At 37.4% G+C, this 8,651-nt stretch overlaps 1 long non-coding RNA gene across 2 annotated transcripts; it reads left to right on the top strand.

The window, feature by feature from the left end:
• The first annotated feature begins 1,637 nt into the window (after positions 1–1,637).
• On the top strand, positions 1,638–5,289 carry LOC129350927 (uncharacterized). 2 transcript variants are annotated; one of them, XR_008604521.1, is made up of 3 exons: positions 1,638–2,133; positions 2,765–2,923; positions 3,849–5,289. It is a non-coding gene; the product is annotated as an uncharacterized LOC129350927 (long non-coding RNA). The 2 variants fall into 2 exon arrangements; XR_008604520.1 differs by having other exon boundaries at positions 3,842–5,289.
• The last annotated feature ends 3,362 nt before the right edge of the window (positions 5,290–8,651 follow it).

The following is an 8,651-nucleotide window of genomic DNA, read 5'->3' as shown; positions in this document are numbered from 1 at the left end:
CAAATCCAACCCAACAAGCTAATCTAGTTTAGATCAGAGCATGATTAGTTGGGAAAGGCAAAAATCTAATCTTACGTGTCATTCTGACATGAAATATTTGTGACGTTGAAATAATAACTGTTATTCAAATAATCACAACAAAAACTAGAAATGAGAAGTAATTACATGTGTGGACTCTTCAGTCTTCCATATCACATTCTTGGACAAACAAACACTCATTGCTACACTGTGCAGTGAGCATCTGCTGTGGTGAATACAAGCCTATTTAACCAACACTGATCGGTGTCCAGAAGCAATTAACATGTTCCCAGAGAGAGACGGAGAGCCTTTACAAAGGACAGGAGAACGAAGAGCACTTGCCAAGCCCACAGAAGGAGATGACGTTCACCTGAGACCGAGAGCAGCGTACTGTGGAGGAAAATTCACAGTTCACACTCTCCTCAGAAGCACATCGAGAGGCAGGGACAGAGAGAGGAAAGAGGGATGGAACAAAGGGAGGAGAAGGCGTCCCCAGATGGTGGGGCATATGGTGAGATGTGTAGAAGACAAAGCTGGCAAGCTGATGTGACATGGAGAGGAATCCAGGGATGTGTGTGTGAGAGTGAGTGTGTGTACAGGTCTTTGATCACCCCTCAGAGAATCATCACTCCCCATTCCCTGTTTTTTAATGAAGATCTCCACTGAAAAATAAAAATCATACACAGCATCACCGTGCCTTCCAACACATCTGAGTCCAGTACTATATATTCTGTTTATGTACTGCTGAAATAGATACTTTCAAAGTTCTTTCTCTGTGTTGTTTTTATTTGCCTGCAGAGGGCAATGAAACACTACTGTCTTCACATTTGTTCAAGCTCACTAGTTCTTGCACATGCATATGCAGTTCCATTAGAGTGAAAGTATGCATGCGTTAAGGTTAAAGGTTCACACATTTATCCCGGTAACTCTGGATAACAGCAACTTCCTCAGCAATGAGGTAGAAACTATTACAATGCTAACAAGATTTTACATTTCCATCCTGGCATTTTTCTTTTTTTTCTCTCGGTTGTCTCTCGATATCCATCAAACAGTTTCTTAACCTCTCTCTGGGGTGTGTTTACCAGTTCAGTCTGACGGGCTGCTATAAGGTAAAAACAGAAGCTTTAATCGATCCAACACTGATTGAGCTCCTGGCTAATTAATAATGGATCAGGTCGGCTCACACGCTTTGTTCCGAGGTGTGAGGTTGGAAACAGACCTCAAGACCTGATGGGGGTGAAAAGGAGAGAATTTCATCCTCAGGCCCCATATTTACCTGAGTAATGCCAGTTTTCTGTAAATGTAGGTCAAGTGTGTGTGAAGAGGGTTCACTAGTGTCTTCTAGCCTGAAAGTCCCCGAGAGGAAAACCCTTCCTGGTCTGTTTAAACATCTATTATCAGAAACAAATGCAGGCCAGGAACTGTGTGCAAATATGACAAGTTTTAGAATCAAAAAACAGACTTTTGCAACATAAGCATGGATGCAGATAATGCACAGTTTGATTTTATTTTGCTTTTCATTTCAACACTAGAATTCATCGATACATTTCTGTACCACAAACTAAACTGACATCTGATGACCCAACCCTGCTCATAAACTCAGATTACCCTCCACCACTGTTCCCTCTAAGCTGCGCGCGTGCGCAATTGCGCACTGCTGACACGGTCTCCGCGCACAGAAAATCTGCGCTGTGCACAAAAAAAAAAAAATCCAACCTAAATTGTAAATAAAATAAACACGTAACAATTCATTCTGTGCTATTTTTCAGTGTGAGTCAGTGAGTGACCGGTGACTGGCTGCTGCAGCCAATGATGCGATTCACATACGTATTTACCATAGACTGTATATAATGGTATTTACGCAGCTAATCAACGTCACGCGTCCTTATGTGCAGCCACCGTTGTTGTCATAGATATGAATGAGTAGATAGGACACGCCCCTTTGAGCTGCGTGCTACTGCGAGGCTAAGCTAGTGGGGGCAAAGTTTCAGTGCATTCCGTTGATGTAGACGGCGTGAAAACGGAAACAACAAGTATGCCGGCTCACTGTGCTGCATACAATTACACACTACGTCGTACGATTGAGACAAGGAAACTTGGAATGACTTTTCATAGGTAAGAATAGTTTTTGGGTCTTTTTTCATTATGAAATCTTGTTGAGAGCTTCCAGTCTATGAGAGCTAACTAGTTAGCCACTAGCAAAACGCTAAGGCAAGCTAACAGCTTGACAAGCAAATACCAGACGATTAATAGTAGCTGTAGTATAGTTGTACAAGCAGTAGTAGTAATACTAAAAGTACAAGCAGCAGTAGTAGTATAAACAGCTGTTAGAGTCGTAGAAGTAGTATCAGCATTTGTAATAGTATTACAAGTTGTAGTAGCAGTGCCAGTATCAGCAGCAGCAGTTAGTGTACTACCCACTACTACTAGTAGTAGTCACATTGCTATTACTACCACCAATACTACCAATAGTAGTTATAAAGCCTAACTCATGTATATCCAGATTACCATCTATGTTCTTCCTCCAAACCCATTTTATGATTGGGATTACAGGCAGTTCTTTAGGACTGCTCTCAAATAATTGAAATGTTACTAAACAAGGTTATACTTATCAAATTAAATAGCTCTGGTCTCCAGTATATTGGCGAATTCGGTTCTTTGTACATAATTTATTAGCATGATTTCTTTTTAATATGTTGTGTACAGACTCATTTACTTGTCTGTCTACTTTTCTTACTCCATGTAGGTTTCCCAGAGACTATGGGTTGAGGAGGAACTGGAAGTTTGTCGGCTGAGACCTGGTGTCATTCCATCAGTGTTTAACTTCCCGGCTCATCTTGGAAGAGTACGTGCCAGAAAGACCACGACCAAGCAGCCTTGAGATCTTAGGCAGCGTCTCCCTCAGGTGGGTGTCAACGGTGTTCACGGTCAGGTCTGTGGTAATCCTGTCAAAAAACAAAACAGAAAAAAATCTAGATTATAAATCAACATGTAACCAAAGCACTCTGTGTATAATGCCATAGTATAGGATGTAGTTCAGAAAATGTCAACGTATAGTATGCTTTACTGAAGAATAACATAGTATGGCCTGTAGTTCATAGTACAGCATGTTGGCAAGAAAAAAAAACAAAACATAGATTATTATGTGGTTCAAAAAGCGCAAAATGATAGGATGTTGCCTAAAATTGTCATGTATGATATGTGGTTCAAAAAATGTCATAGTGCAATATATTGTCAAAATAGTATGTTATTCAAGAAAACATCAGAGTGTAATATGTTGTCTAAAAAATGCCATAGAATAATAATTTCATTGCACAAGTAAAAGTATAGTAACTTTTAAAACTGTTTGAATTCTTATATGTTGCTAAAAATTTTTAAAAAACTAAAACAAAAAAAACGTCAGTAATATGTCAATTAAAAAAGCCTATAGTATAGCGTGTCGCCCAATAAACATCATAGTATAGCTATGTCACTCTAAAAACGTCACAGTATAGCCTTTAGTCCACAGCTGTCAGTAGGTGAGGAGCAACACAAAAACAGTCCAAACGCTGGTTTCCAGAGGGTTAGACGAGAATTTATTTGAAAGAGGAAGTTTACAACAACACAACATGTGAGGGGGTTAAAAGCAAATGGGTGTTAGTAAAATAAAAATAAATAAACAGAACTAAAAGTGAACTTCATGTTGACATTGATGGACATTCCAACCAGGAACAAAGTAAAAGATAATCAATACGAAAAAAACCTCTTTCTGTTCACCTCTTCAAGGCCAAAAACACCCTAAACTAAAACTACCAATGGGTTCCCTGTTTTCCTTTGTGAACAGTTCAAAGGTCCCTCTCTATCTCCCCACACATCCACCAACCACTGGAACACATCTCCAGAGTTCTGCTGGGCTAGCTCAGCTTCCCCTCAGAAGAAGTGCTGCCACCTGCCAGATGAAGGAGCCTTTTGAGAGGCAGCTGGCATCGTGATTGGACTGTACTTTGGTCTGTTCCAATCCAGCTTCAGCTCCAGAGACGGCAGGCGGGACGAGTCAACGGAGGCCGGATGGATGAAGGCATGCAGCTGAGTACAATCCAGAAAACAACAGAGAAGGAGTGAAGCAGCCAGAACAAGCAGAGTAGCATCGTATGTCTCTTAGAAAACATCATAGTATAGCCTTTGGTATGAAAAAACGCCATCATATACACAGAATATCTACTACAAATAACAAGTCAAAGGAAAGAGACATACATTGTAGAATTGTAGTAATTGTGGGCTGACTGATTTACTGATTATCAGTAATTTATTTTTTACTGATTTATGGTAATAAATAAATTTAAAAATGGTGCTACTTTGGCTCTGAACCTTTATCTACCTGTGGTCGCGCTGTCTTCTGGAGTGATTTGATTGGTTATACGTCACAAATAAAACTCCTTTAACTTAACATCTGTAAACAAAACAAAAACGTATCAACAAAGTTTTCTGTTAGAGTTTGTGTTCTTCAAAGTTTAACTCCAAGATTTTAAATACTTTCATTTACTGCAAGTGAGTATCTGCTCCAAATGTCTCACTAATAATCATTATCAGCCTTAAAAACCCACAAAACACCCCTCTATACTCGACCACACTTAGTACAGTCCGGTTCCCCCTTCTATAAATCTGCTTGGAATCTTCCACTTCCTGTTTGTCAAAGTGGCCTTCTACCTGGACAGGTTTTGTTGGAGCTCATGCAACAAACATTTTGGGTAACTGCACTTTAATATGGATGGATGACACTGAATTAGAGTCTGTTTTAATGAGACTGAGTTAAGATGTGTAGCTCTGTCATTAAATAGTAAATTATTTCTCAGCATTCACAGAGAAAAGTCTGAAATGTTTGCTAGGTTAGCGTCCCACATGTTCTTTGGCTCAGCTAAAGCTAACTCTCTCCAACTTCTGGATCTCTTGAGTTGCTTATTGTTAAAATATCTTGCTAGAGGTGCTGAAGCTCAGAAAGTCTGAGATGTTTGTTCAGAATAAGCTCATTCTCAAGTCTTATCTGAACTGTCCTCTTTTGTTTGAACTTTCCCTAAACTTAGGAGTTAATGACAGAGCAGCACATCCAGACTCAGTCTCATTTATGTAGAGATTAAACTTCAGTGTCATTCATTGATGTTAAAGTGCAGTTTTTCAAATGTTTGTTGCACATGCTCCTGACCAAACCAGTCCAGGTGGAAGACGATGTGAAGAGAAAGCTCCAGAGGATGAATATCACACATTTATGTTGGAAATAAATGTCCTTTAATTAGACATTGTCATGCAAAAGTTGGATTTCCCTTTAATCATGTTCAAATCTTTGTTGAGTGTTTTGTTGATGTTGGTTTCTAAATGTTTTTTGACACTCGGCCCCAAAGATTAAAACCTTTTATGACTCACAAGCTGCAACAATTCACACATTATCAACTATCTTTCTGACTAAACTAAGATAAAAAGTGAAAAACTTCCTGATTACTGCATCATGAATGTAAATCTTTTTGGTTTTTATGGCAGTAAACTGAATATATTTGGGTTTGACATTTTATAAACCAAAACAAGAAATGAATTACTGTAGAAAACAATCAACAGATTAATGGACAAAGAAAATGTGTTTTCCAACATATATGGCTGAATTACTCCAACATTACAAGATACATACAATTTGAATTCAGTTTTATTTATGTAACGCCAATTACATGTCAAATTATCTCAAGATGCTTTATTTTTATATATTTTTTTGTCATATTTAAAATACGACAAAGTAAGAAATTTAAACCTCTTGACTAATCCAATTTATTATTTGGTTTTTAAGAGACTAATCGACAAAATAACTTTCTCCACTAAAACTAATAAACATGAGGTCAAATAGAAGGAACAGTTTTAAATACTGCAGTCCCACGACGACAAGAATAAAGTTTGTCAACAAAAACTAAATCTGCTGGTGGATTCCATGAAAGTTCTAATAAATGATAATAAAGTGTGATACTAAAAGTTTGTGGTGCTAAAAATGTCAAAGTAAAGATATGAAGTTGAACATCTGGATGGAGGTTGATAAAAGTTGACCTTCCTTCATTTCTCTGGAGCGACTTCATGGATTTTATGGATGGTGGTTAAAGACCTGCTCTTCTAGTGGTCTTCCTTCTAGTCGCTGTAAAAAGTCAGTCCATCCTGGCCGACTTCAACATCTCTTCATGACAACTTGTTCTGCCTCTGACCTCGTGGAAACTCCAGAAACTCGGGAAAACCCGTCGAGACTCGAAGAACTCGTCGAAACTCGAAGAACTCGTCGGGCGGGGGAAGGTGTGGTGGGTGGTGGGGGGAGGCGGGGGAGTAGAGGGGGGGAGGCCGCCACCCACCTCCCCGCCTACTCTCCGCCCTGACTCCACCCAGACTCCGCCTTGGCTCCGCCCATGTGGTCACTTGGAAACTACGATGCCAAAGGGACGACGAATTTATTTCTTTTTATCTGATCTGTAGCTCAGTGAGTTAAGGATTTGCCTATGGAGCTGCAGGTCGCTGGTTCAAGACCAGACACTTCTTAAATTTTCTCAAAATTCTGACAAAGACAAAGAATGAAAAATGCCGGTGGTGGGTCTTGAACCGGCGACCTTCCAGTTGGTAGTCCGTCTTCTTTTCCCCTGAGCTATTCGCTCAGATACTAATTCTTCTTTTTTTTGCGCATTTATCATCTATTTTTTGTCGTTGTCGAGGGTTTTTTTTAACTTTCTCTTTTCTCGACCGTTTTTCTCAGGAGGTTGGACTTTAGCCTTGGTGCTGGAGGGTTGAACCCTCAGTTCCAAGACTTTCCAAAGCCTCCACACCTCCCGAGTCCTCAGGACCTGAGCTTTCACACAGTCTGAGGGCTGAAATTCTCTAAGTTCCTGAGTAGTTCTCTGTTAGTTTGAACCTTTAGACAGTCTGAGGACTGAAATTTTCTAAGTCCCACAGTAGTTCTCTGTTAGATTTACCTTTCAGACAGTCCAAGGACTGATATCTTCTAAGTTCCCGAGTAGTTCTCTGTTCGTTTGAACCTTCAGACAGTCTGAGGACTGAAGTTTTGAAAGTTTCTCAGTACTTCTCTGTTAGTTTGAACTTTCTGGTTAACAGAAGCCTTAAAACTTGTGACCATGAGTCTTGATTTCACATTTAGACCATCCATCTGAGTTCTTCTCAGACCTTCACCTGTGGGTTTTTTAGAAATCCTCAACAAACTTTGATTCTCTTCACTGAACAGTAAAGTCTGTAGAGATCAGAAGGTAACATTAGTTTGATAAATGCCGTCAACTACTAGTAGACTTTATCTGGAAAGCAGTTTTCTGAAATGAGTTCTTAGTAAATCTGTCCACAATCAAACCAAGAACATAGAAAAAGGAAATGTTTGAAGAAACAACTTGATGTTTTCATTTCAGACTAGAAAACGCTTTAAGGCCTTTATCTGTTTTTGCTCTTTTGATCGTTTTATTGTTTCTTCTGTTTAATTTGATCTTCTAAAGTTTAACTGGTGTCTTTTCAAATGTTTTGTCTTTAGTTTGATTCTTCTTAAATGTTTAGTTTTGCTCTTTTCTCACCTTTTATTCTTTTCTAATGTCTGATTTCGAAATGTTTCATCTTTTTAATGTTTAATTGTTTTTTCAAATGTTTTATCAGTTTGTTTAAAAAATTTCCTTTTCTTTCCCAGTGTTTAATTTTTTGATTAAATCTTTAAGGTTTTTCTTTTTAAACATTTTACCACCTTTTAATGTTTAATTTTCTTTTTTAATGCTTCATTGTATTTTCTGTTTAATTCCTATTTAAAGTTTTATTGTCTTTAAGATTTAATTTTCTAATTAAACATTTAATTTTTTAGTTAAATGTTTTGACTTTTAAAGGTTTAATAATCTAATTAAATGTTTTGTATTTTTCCAAATGTGTAATATTCTTGTTTAATTGTATTTTTTAAATGTTTAATTATCTAAAATATTTCATCTTTAATGTTTAATATTTTTGTTTAAAAATTTGTTTAATTTCATAATTACATGCTTTGTATCTTCCGTTTAATTATCCAATTAAATATTTTGTCTAATATAGTTTAATTGTATTTAATGTTTAATTTTCTTTTTAAAAGTTTTATTATATCAAATGTTTTTTTTCCTTTGATTTAATTGCTTTTTTACTGTAGTTTATTTCTTTAATCTTTTTCTGTCAAGATTTTAACCCCAACCTTAAAAATGAAACAAACCCTTAAATCACAATGAAAATACTTCTGTTGTCACAATCATGAGTTAGTCAATTATTCATTTTATCAATTCAGCTTTATTTGTTTAGCACCTTTCACACAGATGACAAAACTAAACAAGCAAAGAGAAAAAACTATGCTAAAACTGTGATTAAAACTCAAAAACAAACAAAAAAGAAGATTTAACATGGTAATAAAATATGTTGTGTCCAGGGGATGGAGGGAGTTTATTGAAGTCTTCTTGGGCTCACATGGGAAATCATTTAAAATATAAACTTGATATTCAGTCTAAGGAAACTGCAGAGCGACAGAAGAACCAACAATATCTCCTGTTTTCTCCTTTAATGAGTCGACTCTTCTTGTGCTTTCAGACCAAAGAACTACAGACTCTTCACAACCTGCTCAAACTCTTGGTACAGGA

Source organism: Amphiprion ocellaris, chromosome 17 (genome assembly GCF_022539595.1).
Source record: "Amphiprion ocellaris isolate individual 3 ecotype Okinawa chromosome 17, ASM2253959v1, whole genome shotgun sequence".
NCBI lineage: Eukaryota > Metazoa > Chordata > Actinopteri > Pomacentridae > Amphiprion > Amphiprion ocellaris.
Note: the sequence above shows the minus strand (reverse complement) of the source record. Positions and strands in the feature narration are given on the sequence as shown.